The 13,111-nt window shown below is 34.1% G+C and overlaps 1 protein-coding gene across 3 annotated transcripts in view; it reads right to left on the bottom strand.

Moving 5' to 3' along the window:
- ADGRB3 (adhesion G protein-coupled receptor B3) overlaps positions 1-13,111 on the bottom strand; it is a 629,874-nt gene that overhangs the window by 504,757 nt on the left and 112,006 nt on the right. The gene's annotated exons all lie outside the window — the stretch shown is intronic.

The following is a 13,111-nucleotide window of genomic DNA, read 5'->3' as shown; positions in this document are numbered from 1 at the left end:
AACTGACAGGATAACAGATATCTCAGAGTTGATCACTCTGAGATATCAGGTATGATACTTTATTACTAGCAGCTTTTTTCTTTTTCTTTTTAATGACATATTCTGGATATGCCTTTTTTTTGTTAAGCTTTTTTTTTTAACATTGAAAAATATTGGCATTATTTTATTTTGAACTCTCTTATATTTTATAATTTTATTTAATTTACTTTTTATTAAATTACTTGAGGTGAAATTGGTTAATAAGATTATATATGTTTCAAGGGTTCATTTCTAAGATACATGATCTGCATATGGCATTATGCTGAACATCTTCACCACCAAATCTACATCTTTTTCTTTTTTAAAAATATATCTTTCTTCATTTCAGAGAGAGGAAAGGAGAGGGGGGAGAGAGAGATAGAAACATCAATGATGAGAGAGTCATTGATCGGCTGCAGCCCGCAACCCGGGCATGTGCCTTGACAGGGAATCGAACCCTGATCGCCTGGATCCTAGGTCGATGCTCAACCGCTGAGCCACGCCCGGCTGAGCCCAAATCTACATCTTGAATGTCACACTTTCTTTCAAAATCCAGCCCACACCTGCATGAGATTGCTGGAAATCTAAAATAAAGCTCCCCCGTCATTACCTCAAAGTCCAAATCTGTAAATACCTGTCTCAACTCCAGAAACATACTCCTCTCTATCCGTTTCCCATACTCTCCCTTGATGGCTTCACCACCCCTTCATTTCCACACGTTGAACACTTCAGATGCATCTCTGATCCTCCTGTCCTTCATCCCTACAACCTACCGCCCCCTGTACCACATTAAGTGGCAAGCCTTTCTAATTCTGATTCTGCAATGTTTCTCATTAGTCTTCTCCATCACAATCTTACTCCTCACTTGCTAGGGAGTCGCTAAAACTTCCTACCTGATTTACCTGAGTCAGGTTCTTTGCTACTCCAATTCCTCCCACAAAGTGCCAGTGGAACAATTTCCGTTCCTAAGTACAACTCTCCTCACAGTAGTCCTCTGCTTATAAATAGAAGCAAGCAATAAACAGAGCTCTTTAATGGCTTCCCACTCCCTCAGAAGGCCACCCTCCTTTATCAAGCACTCAAAACCCCATGTGGTCTGATCGACTGTGCCTAGAAAACCACTGCTTGTCCTAACGTTCTACTTGTTTTTTGAGGCTGCAACCACTCCCTCCTCTTGCCAGTTAGATGCCAAGGTAATAGGAGAACTCCTTTCCTACCCAACCTATCTAGCCTAGCACACCCAGGGCATGCCATCCTCTATCTCCTTATACGGCTATATTTTTCTTTGTGGCACTTGAAACTACATGGTATTAATAACTTGCTTGTTTACTTGCTAAGTATCTGTCTCATTAGAATGCAAGTTCGCTGAGCACAAGGACTTTATTTCATTCACTGTTGTAGTCTCAGAACCTAGGCTCACAGTAAGTACAGTGGTACCTCGGTTCCAAACATCTCGTTTGAGGACCATTTCGGTTTACTAATGCAGTAAACCTGGAAGTCAATGCTTCAGTTTTTGAACACGTCTCAGAAGTCGAACATGCCACACAGCTTCCACTAAGTGCAAGATCCTGAGGCCCAGCTGTCGGCTGCGGATCCCTTGGTTTTTAAATGTTTCAGAACTCGCACCATCGTCTGGAACGGATTACATTCGAAAACCAACGTACCACTGTATTAAAATAATATTTATTGAATGAATGAATGAATGAATATGGGTATTGCTACATTAGGCTATAAAATACAATCAGCTTACATACATTTAAATCACTTCAGTTAGAAGCTAATCTGCATGTGAGTGTAGGCACATATCTAGTTTATAGTCCCTTTAACACCCAGCACAGTCTCTAGCACAGTACAGATGCTCAATAAATGGTGACTCAAATTGAATTATGTGCACACATTACTGCTGCTCACTGTTCAAACCTTTGAGAAAAAAACGCACACTTTCTACATTCAAATATTTTGCTTTTGAAGTCACCAAAGTCTGACATGTGGAAACTGAAATATTTCCATAGTTAGAGTTTACATAGGAGAAGTGTAAATTAAATATTAACATAATTCACTACGGTCCACTAATGCCCACACTCTTCACTTGATCCATGTGAAAACACCTTTACTTAGCATACATGGTCTAAGAGAAAGAAACTGCATTTCCTTACTGCCCAGTAAATGCCAGTCACATTGCACGTATTAACCTCCCTAAATTTATAGCAATGCTAAGAGGGACCTCAAAAGGAGTAGTTAACTTTTAGTGCCTAATATAGAATTCTTACATAAATAAACATTTGCTGAATAAATTCCCCAGTGTCACAAAGCAATGAATCAAGGATATGAAGCCAGGTGCATCGGACTGCAGGAAAGACTCAGGTCTCCCCAAGAAGCCACTGTCCCAAACCCATTCTCAGAGATCACAACATATGAGTTCTAGCTCTGGGCCAATGTCTAACCTCGGCTCCCCCAAAATCAACAGGTTGGTGAAATTTGGTAAGCACTCTTCTAGGCATAATAAAATGAGATAGAAAGAATAATGCTATGTTATATTCTCAACACTGTGAGCATAAACCTTTACCCATTCTTTTAGAAACACAACGAGGGCATGTCTGAATGAGAGGAAGAACAGAACATCCACCACCCCATTTGAGTAACAAGTTCTTTTATAGAGAGAAAATTATTTTATTTAGATTGCTGGTGGGTATGGTGTTAGAAGTTATGGATCCAGTAAAAAAAAAAAAAAAAAAAATCTTCCAACTGTTCTATCAGAAGTTTTACTTCTTTTTTTTCACCCCACACATTGATTGCAGGAGCTAATGAGAGAGAGAAAAGGCAACAGATAATGTATAAAGTGATGAGAAGAGGGTCTACATATTCCCTACCTTATAATTCAAGACAGAAATGTACAATACCAAAATTACGACATCAGTGGTTTTGGCAACCACTTATCAGTGTTGTTCCCTTAATGTGTTCCTTCCAGAATGCCTGTCTCACTGGCCAAACAATCAATCAGAGCCCTGGGACAAAAATGAGAATGGAGTCTCAGAATCCAATTACTGAGGTTTGCGTATAAAACAGCAGAAAACAAAGTATGAAGATTTCTTTTTCTCATTCTATTAGGATGATAATAACAGGGGCTGTCATTTGAAAATGAAGACAGCCAGAGTAATTCAAAATATTAAAAGCATAAAAGTATGCCATGTTCTTAATGACTGAGCGTTCGTTTCAGTGGGAGGTCATTAAAGCTTTGGGACATTCTCTCAATGGTGAATTCTCAGCTTCCCCATCTTGAGTTAGAGGATCATTACTTGATAGTTACACATTTTTTAAGACTTTTTTTAAGAAAAATAATTTGAACTTTATCAGAACTTCATTTCCTAAATACAGCAAGGGAAAATAGTGTTAAATGCCTCACTAGTTTCCATAAAATTTAGAGAAACTTCATTATGAATATTTAAAATTTTCAAGAACAACAATTTTGTGATTAGCCTGGATCAAAAATTCATATCAAGGTAAATCAAATGTATTATGAAACTTTATTCTACAGTACTTGCTATAGACTGAAATATCTCCCATAAATTTATTTCTGTCCTATATTACATGAATTTACTTTTATTTTTACATCAAAGGCTTGCAGTTAGAATGGGGGGAAATGGCATGTGTGCTTTGCATACTCCTTTTTAGTTACATTAGATAAATGCTTTTGATATTTTGACAAGAAATTACACTTTCTCCATTTTAAGAATATTTACAAAGCCCCAGCAGGTGTAGCTCTGTTGGTTGGAGCTTCATCCGATGCACCGAAGAGTCTCGATTCCTCATCAGGGCACACAACTGGATTGCAGGTTAGATTCCAGTTCAGGTGTATACGGGAGGCAACCAATCCGATGGATGTTTTTCTCTTACATCGATGTTCTCTCTTTCTCTCTCTCTCCCTCTCCCTCTCCCTTTCCTTCTCCCTTCCTCTCTCTAAAAATCAATAAAAAAAATATCCTCTGGTGAGGATTATGTAAAAGAATATTTACACAAAGTAACTAAAAATAATTTGAAATGCTGTAGACTAAATTCAGCTGTATCTCTAGAAAAAGAACTTTAGTGTGAATAAGACATTCTAAAATATAACGAGTGAGACATTTTAATACAGATTATTTTGCTCAATGTTATGTGCTTCATGATGAAACTGCTATATTTACTAATACTTTCTAATGTCATTTCCTTTATTGTCAACACACAGAATATATTGACATAAAATATCAAAGCCATAATTTATTATATATGTTGATAGTATCAATACTTAAGATTAAAAAATTTGATATAAAGAATTTGATTTTTTTCCCAACAGTTATACTACACTATTATTTTAAAGAAAGAAACTACATACAATTTTGTCCCTGGTATCTCTAAGATTGCAGATTTCTGATTAAACTGTAGCTAAATTAGTATTATTTATTCTAATTGATAAAACTTAAAAAATAAGCTGACCTACTCTGATTATTTGTACATCAGTGACGCGTAGATACAAAAGCAAATAATTTATGCCTCTGAAACAAACAATTAAGGAGCTAAAATAGTCTTTAAAAAAGATCTTTTACTTCAAGGAAAGTCTAGAGTTATAGAAAATATAGACAATGCATAGAGAATTTACGTTACCTGGCTTTAGAAAATTTGACCATGTGCACTCAAATGTATATGAAAAACTCAAAGAAGCGTGTGTGGATATAAATTTATCTTGGGAACCATGAATTATAAACCAGTACATTACAAATGGGTTACCATTCCTTAATTAGATTTCATTGAGTTGATCTCTACATCAGTAGTTGATTTGTGTATTTATGATTAACAAATACTATATATTTGCATCATGAATAAACTACATTTTTCTATAAATATAAATTTTCTATGGACATATCTTTTTTGGAGATTATTCAAGTGAGACTTGCGATTGTGATGTGATGTATCTAAAAAGGGGTGGGACAAAAAAGAATTTTTTTAAATGACTACTGATTGTATCATTTCATGTACTTAACAAAAGTCTATAAAGGAATAGTTTTATTAAAACAATCAAGAAAATATAAATCAAGTAAATATAGAAGTATATTCAAAATACTTCTTATTGCCTTATCTTGACAATTGCATTAAAGCAAAAATAATATAGTGGTTTTGTTTATTAAATTGCAGATTGCTTATAAGATCTATAATTTCAGACGTGGACATGGTGTGGTACCAAAAGCCATGCACTGTCATAGATCGAGCAGTTGTGTGTATAAGTTGGCATAGCTTCTGTAACACAATGGTCAATATGTGTATGATCCTTTTAAAAGTTTATAATACATAGGAAACAGCTAGTACAGTACCTCCAGGAAAATGTTTAGCCAAAAACCATCAAACAGAAACATGAAAAATTGAAAACAAATAATCTGAGCATTCAGCGGCATAAGTTAAAATAGAAAGAAAATAAATACAAGAAATGTAGGGGAAAGAAAAGATTAAGGAAAAAAGCAAATAAATGAAATAGAAATGAATAAAAACACAATTAATATGACCAATAAAAATGACTTGCTGTTTTTTGGAAACAAAAAATTCTGTCAAGACCACACAAAAGTAAAATAAAAATTCACATAATATAACTACAGATTAAACTTGATTTAAAATATGTTATCATTAAAGTATCACTAAAACTTAAATGAAACATTATGGAAGAAATCTGTGAATATACAGTAATATACAAATTATGAAAATTTACCAAAGAATAAAAGTAAGTGCCTAGTCCAGGAGCTTTTGTAGGATATTTTTTCCATAATTTCAACAAATAGATAATTCTTATACATAGTGTAGAAAAACACTGTTCCATAGTATAGAACAATATACTATTGTTCCATAGTATAGAAAAAATCAGAAGATATCCAATTTTATGAAACTAGTATAATCTTGATTTTAGAATTATATAAGGCATCATGGAAAGAAAATCCTAAGCTTGTCAAATAAATAAATAAAGAAGAATTAAATAAGACCTGAACCTTGCAGGAATCAACAATAAGACATTGTGAATGATGCAGCATAATTAACACAACCTTCTGCTCTAGTTGTATATTTAAAATATTTATATATCACAGACAAGGTTTTATATATATGTATATATATGTGTGTATATATACACACACACACATATATATATATATGATAGTCAGACCTAGAAAATCTACCAAAGTAATTTCACCATATACAGGACAGAAAATATGATCAATGTTAACAGATGAAGAAAACATATTTCATAAACTTCAATGTCTATTCATGACTAAAATAATTATGAAAAATCAGGTGTAGAAAATAACTTTTTAATATATTGAAAATAGTTTTCCCTTTTTCCAAAACAAAGTAAATATTATTTTTAATTGGTATGACTTTACAAGCATTCCACGAGTCAATGCGTGGATATCTGCTTTACTTCTGACATTCAACATTACACTAGAGGTGCAACCAGGGCAAAAAGATAATAAAAGGAAAGAAAGGGTGTAAGAATCATAAAGCAGAGTCAAATGAAAGCATTCTGCAGAAAACAGACATTTATGATCTTTCTGTGAACCCAGAGTACCTATAGACAAACTCTTTGAATTAATAAGACAGTTCAAAAAGTTGCTGGATATAAGGCCAACATGGTAAATTTAATAATATCCCATTAAACCAGCAGTAATCAAATAGAAATTTTAGTAGAGAAATATTGAGGAATAAAATTGTATAAAATATAATGGAATAAAGTTTACCAAAATGTGAAACATTTTGCAAATGAAATTACACATTTTTATTGAAGAACATAAAAGTATCCATGAATAAATAAGGCAATGCAACATGTTGAAATATTTAAAGATGTTAATTGACTTTATTAGAATTGAATTATAGGAATTATTTGGAGAATATTTTTTATGATATAGGATAATGATACAGGATATCATTATATATTTTTATGACACAAGATAATGTTATTAAAGCAAATAATGCAACCTAATTTTAAAGGACATTTTTAAAAGAACTCCATCACCATTATCTTGCCTCTTACATCTTCATTGAAAAAGTGTGCAAGATTACATTTACTTTTTCTAGTGCTGCTGTTTTGGCTTCTCTTGGTAACCTCATCTTTATTTCTGATTCTGTTTCTAGAATTTTGTAATCATTTCAGATTCAGCCTCAACTGTCTGATGTCCTGCTGACCCTAGCTGAAGCTGTCAAAAGTCACTCTCTTCTGTCTTTTATTAGTCATTTGCTGGGTGAAGTTTGACCTTCAAGTTGCTTTTATATTCCTGAAAACAGTTATATATACTTTTTTATCATTAAAGTATAGTAGGCATGCAATATATATTAGTTTCAAGTGTACAACAGAGTGTTCACAATTTATATATCTTATGATCATCACAGTAAGTCTGGTAACCAAAGTTATGATATTATTGACTACATTCCCTGTGCTGTACTTTACATCCCCATGGCTTATTTATTTTATAACTGAAATTTGTATCTCTTATCCACCTTCACCTTTGTTACCCAGCCTCTCGACCTTTTTCCCCTCTGGCAACCATCAATTTGCTCTCTGTATTTACAAGTATGTTTCTGTTTTGTTTTCTTTGTTCATTTTTTTGAGATTTTTGCATGTAAGTAAAATCATACAGTATTTGTCTCTCTGAGTTATTTTACTTAGCACAATACCCTCTAGGTTCATACATGTTGTTGCAAATAGAAAGATTTCATTCTTTTTTATGGCTGAGGAATATTCCATTATATATTTATATGTATATTTATGTGTGTGTGTGTATGTATATGTCTGAGTGTGTGTGTGTTACCCATTTATCTATTGATGAACACATAGTTTGCTTCCATATCTTTGCTATTGTAAATAATGCTGCAGTGAACACAGGGATTCATATCTTTTCAAATCAGTATTTTCGTTTTCTTTTGATAGATATCCAGAAGTGAGTGGAATTGCTGATTCTAGAAGGGGTTAAGATCTAAAATACAGGGTGAGATAAAAGACAGGTTTACAGTTGTGAGTACATGAAACAGAGTTTATTCTTGTATTATTATTTATTATTGTATTATTTTCCATATGAGCAACTGTAAACCTACTTTGGCCCCGCCCTGTATATAAGAAACTCATACAACTCCACATTAAAAAAAACAATCGGATTAAAAAATGGGCAAAGGACCTGAATGTACATTTCTCTAAAGAAGACATATAGATGGCCAACAGATATAAAAAAAATGTTCATCATCACTAAGCATCAGAGAAATGCAAATCGAAACCACAATATCACCTCACACCTGTCAGAATGACTATTATCAAAAAGTCAACAAGCAACAGTGTTAGTGAGGATGTGGAGAGAAGGGAACCCTCGTGCACTGTTGGTGAGGCTGTAAATTGGTGCAGCCACTATAGAAAACATTATGGAGGTTCCTCAAGAAATTAAAAATAGAGCTACCATATATACTTCTTCGTTCTTCTCATCCTCATTTTGAATAATAGTCATAGTCTATTTGGCACCCTGTGATGTTACAGCTCATTCATCATATTCTTTATTTCTTTTTTCTAACTAAATCTTGATTCTCTCCCTAACTCTGACATGTTCTATCTTGTACTTGCTCCAGACTCTACTCAATAGAGATGATATTTTTTTCAAGAAAGCTTTTGCAAGAACATTAAATAGGGATTGTAAGACTCATGAGAAAATAACTGTGCACAAAACATTTTATAAAACCCAATAACTGTTCATGTCTAAAAATATTATTTTTTAAAAAAGGAAGCAAACAACTTACTCAACTAAGGAAAAGTAACTCCTCTTCCCCCAAAAAATATCTAAAGTGAGATTATCCATAATAGTCAATCTTCGTATGCACATGCATTAGTCAGAGGCAAAACAAGGATACCTGCTATCACTTCCAATAACATATTATCATTTAAAATGTGCACCCCCCCATTATACGGTAATTTTACTAGAAGGAAGAAATCTTTCAACATGTGCATAAAGATAGGTATACGAAAATGTTCAAGCTAATTTATTGCTAATAAGGAAAATAAACAAGTAATATAAATGTCTACCAATATGACATTAAATGACTAAAATGAGAGCAGTCCATTCTTTTGAATGGCTGAAACAGAACAGTTAAAATTAGATTTTTCTCTTAAATAAACCTGTCTGTGTATGATAAAGCTCATCTCAATGCCATAATATTAATAAAGAAAAACAATCTAAATGACTATATATACAAGAATGTTCTAAATAAATTTAAGCATCCAGGCTAAGGTTTAAATTGTGACTCAGATTTTAGTGAGTTACTTGAAATCTAAACCCTATGGCCCTTTCCTAAAGATTATAGAGATTACAATGTGTGATTCATGGAGGATTAAATGTGATCTTTTAAATAAGCCACTTAGAAGAGTCCCTGATACAGCATAAGTTTTCAGTAAATAACAGGTTCTGTTATAATTATTGTTATAATTCTTATTTCATTTATAACTATGAGTCTAAATCTCTGACAATTTTACTTGGGTTTCAATGATCAGTTATCATATAATAATATTATTTAATTGTAAGTATAATATAGCATTTAAAGTTTATGCAAATATGTTTATGATTTATTTCATTGCTTTCATGTTTAGATAGAAAGTAAGAATGCAATCTTTTCTTTTCACTTTCTTTTACTTTTCAAGTAATCATTTTACCAGTCCTGTTTATTGAACCTTGATTCATCAGTTTCTTTGGCCACATTTATCACTCACTATATTTTTATTCATACCTTGAGCTTATAGGGGAGTAGATTTATTTTGCCTTATTTTGATGTTTTATCTGTACAGCAGTAATTATTGTTAGTTCATAGTACAGCACTTACAGGTTGAGCTGCTCATTATTACTCACTTTTCCTTTTTTTTTTTTTTACAAAACATATGTTATTTCTCACCTGTTCGCTCTTACATATAAACTCCAGTATTACTTTTATTTTTTTAAATATGTCTTTATTGAATTCAGAGAGAGGAAGGGAGAGGGAGGGAGAGAGAGAGAAACATCAGTGATGACAGAGTCATTGATCGGCTGCCTCCTGCACGCCCCCCACTGGGGATCGAGCCCGCAACCCGGGCACGTGCCCTGACCGGGAATCGAACCGGGATCTCCTGGATTCTAGGTTGATGCCCACCTGCTGAGCAACGCTGACTGGGCAGTATTACTTTTATAAACTCTTAAAAAGTGAACAGGCAAAGGAGGAGGAGGAAAAGGGGAAAGAAGGTCAAGAAGAAAAAGGAGGAGAGAAGAGAAGGGACTGGAGGTGACAGATGAGAAGGTCGAGGAGAAGGGGAAGGGGCAGCCCTGGGAAGGCTCCCGTACACGACTCAGCTCGTCTGGAGCACAGCGATACATGCACACTCCTCAGTCTGACCATCTGGGAACATGGTAAATCTTTACAACATTTAAATATTTCATATATTTACCAGGTGGACATTTTCCATTATTGTAGACTTTGAAATGCGGTATCACGGTTTAAATCATTATACGAATGGTAAGAATGAAAATCTCTCATTCTCATATAAAAAAACTTAAGCAATATAATTTTCACATACACTACCTTTCAGGTAAATGGGCACCTAACATAGCATTAGTATTATCTAATTGGTTACATATTAACAGTTTCCATGTTTAATTATCATTTTGGAAGACAGTATAAGAATTGAGTGTAGGCAAGACTCAGAATGAGAAAATCTGACGGTAAGATATATTAGCATTTTCATCTTTAAACAACTTAATCTGAAGAAAAAGCAGTTTGTACATCTTCCCCCGCCAAAAAAAACCACACAGAACTTAAAAAAAGGGGTAATGAGAAAATAGGTCAGTTTAATACCAACTACAGTCTATATGATAAAACAGAAAATAAATGGCTGGCTCCTACCAAATGTGGATCACAGTGCATAATGCATGTCTATTCATTGAAGGAAACCAAGCAAGGACCACACTGACATTGAAGGAGGCTGCCAAGGATTCCAGAGTACAACCCATGCGACACTGGCATGCATATTTAGAAATACCAGTGGATGTACAAGCCTGACTTAGGCCCAAAGACGCCACTGACCGGGTGTGGCAGAGACTGCCCACAAGGAGTTACTAGCAGAAAACCTGGGTAGAGGCAAAAGAGGGGACCCAATGAGAAGGTTTAGGGCATTTGTATGAATATATAAGTCCAAACATGCTTGTTTTGAAACATTTAGGGCATTGTCTGCCTCCTATTTCTCCTTCCTCCCTGCTGACTCCCACCTGGAGACTGGGAGGTGGGGAGTTCACTGCCTCAACAGAGTGCCTGAGCTAAATTGGGGCTGCAGAAATTGTACTGCTTTCTCTGCTGTGAGCAGCTGTCCTGTCCCTTAGGACCACCAAAAAGGAGCAAGAACACCCACTGTAGGAGGTAGCTGGAAGGGGTGTCAACGAAATCAGCTTTATTTTTCCAGCACGGAAAACCCAAGCTATTTAGCTAGAAAGCAAGATTAAAAAGAACGCAAATATACGTAAGAAATTATAAGTTGGGGGAAAAGAAAAATTATAGCATTTGATCTATTTTCTCTTGCTTTCCACTATATGCCACATATCTAAATTGAACGTTGAATGCAGCTGACAAATTTATTCAGAAGACTGGACATGCTGCTATTATGGTGTCCTATGGTAGGCTCAGTAATTGGACACTGCATCTAGCTAGAATTCATACCCAGTTACGTTTTGCTGAGGGAAAATTAATCCTGGCAAATGCATGATTTTTTTCTAGCTAGAATACTAAAAGGGACTTGGTCCACCTGCATGGACAGCTGCTACTTCACAGATTCTTTGCCAGCAGCCACTATTTAATAGAGTTGTGTGGACATTATGTTTGTTGTTTTCTTTTTGACAAAAAGCAAGATGAGTTGGATTTGAGTTTGAGCCTTGGTTTGCTTTCATGGCTTCTATTACTTTTTAGGGAACAATACTTGGCAGTGTCATTTCATTTAGTTCCGTCCAAAGCAACCCTTTGATACTTTATGAATTACTTATCTCATTTTAATAAGGCTTAACATGAAAAATTAACCTCCTATACATTCCTAATTAGTTTTTAATTAATTTTAGATTCTCTGTTAGGAAAAGATCTATCCAACAAACTGCGAGGAATTTAATCTCCATTACTGAAGCATATGACAACCTCCTGTAGGGGAGAAATGTCCTTGAGGGGTAGGGATGTGTGTGTGTGTGTGTGTGTGCATGTATAACTGCCATTCTCAGAAATAACTCAAATACCAAAGTTTTCCCTTCAACTTTGAAGGCATAAGGAGCAACTAATAATGACTTTTATTATGAAATGCTGAGCATAATATATATATATATGTATATGTGTGTGTGTCTGTATATATATATATATATATATATGCATATGTTGCTCAGGCATACTGAATTGCTTGCCTCTGCTTATCTCTTATGCTTTTAATCAAGATTTAGTAGAAAATAAAGGACCTACCTAGCAAATTATGTAATTAAATATAATTTTTCAAGTTAGGGCTACATTGAGTAGAATGAAACCAAAGGTATACTACAGCACCCAAGCTAAAGTAAAAGAAATCATTTCAAACAATTAAGATAATACTTCATTTAGTGAACAAAAATTCATGAGATTTTCTTAGGTTAAATTTTATGATATATGATGATAATATAATAAAATTATTTGTGCTATTAACACCTATTTTCTAAGGCTATAGCCCTCACTTTTCACCTCTCAATTGACCTAGTTTGGCTTTTCTGGAAACAAAAATTATTTTTTACATATCAAGAGCATTTTCATTAACCCAAGAAATATTCTACATTTAATTTTTATTTGAGTTTAAGGAATACATACATTAAGGAGATACTTCTGGAAAATATCTTAGACACAAAAGAATCAATTTTATAAAAAGAATTCATGAGCGCCGTCCATATAAAATTAGGCCATGTCAGAATGTAAGAGTAGTTCTAGAATACGAAAAGCAATACTTCACACATAATGCCTATAGTCAACAGCCCCCTCAACCCCCCACCCAAAGAAAACCCAAGAAGTAAGGATTGGAATAGAGTCAGCTGAA

The sequence above is a fragment of the Miniopterus schreibersii genome (genome assembly GCF_964146895.1).
Source record: "Miniopterus schreibersii genome assembly, chromosome: 6".
Taxonomy (NCBI): Eukaryota; Metazoa; Chordata; class Mammalia; order Chiroptera; family Miniopteridae; genus Miniopterus; species Miniopterus schreibersii.
The sequence above is the reverse complement of the archived record's forward strand: the minus strand, read 5'-3'. Positions and strand labels throughout refer to the sequence as shown.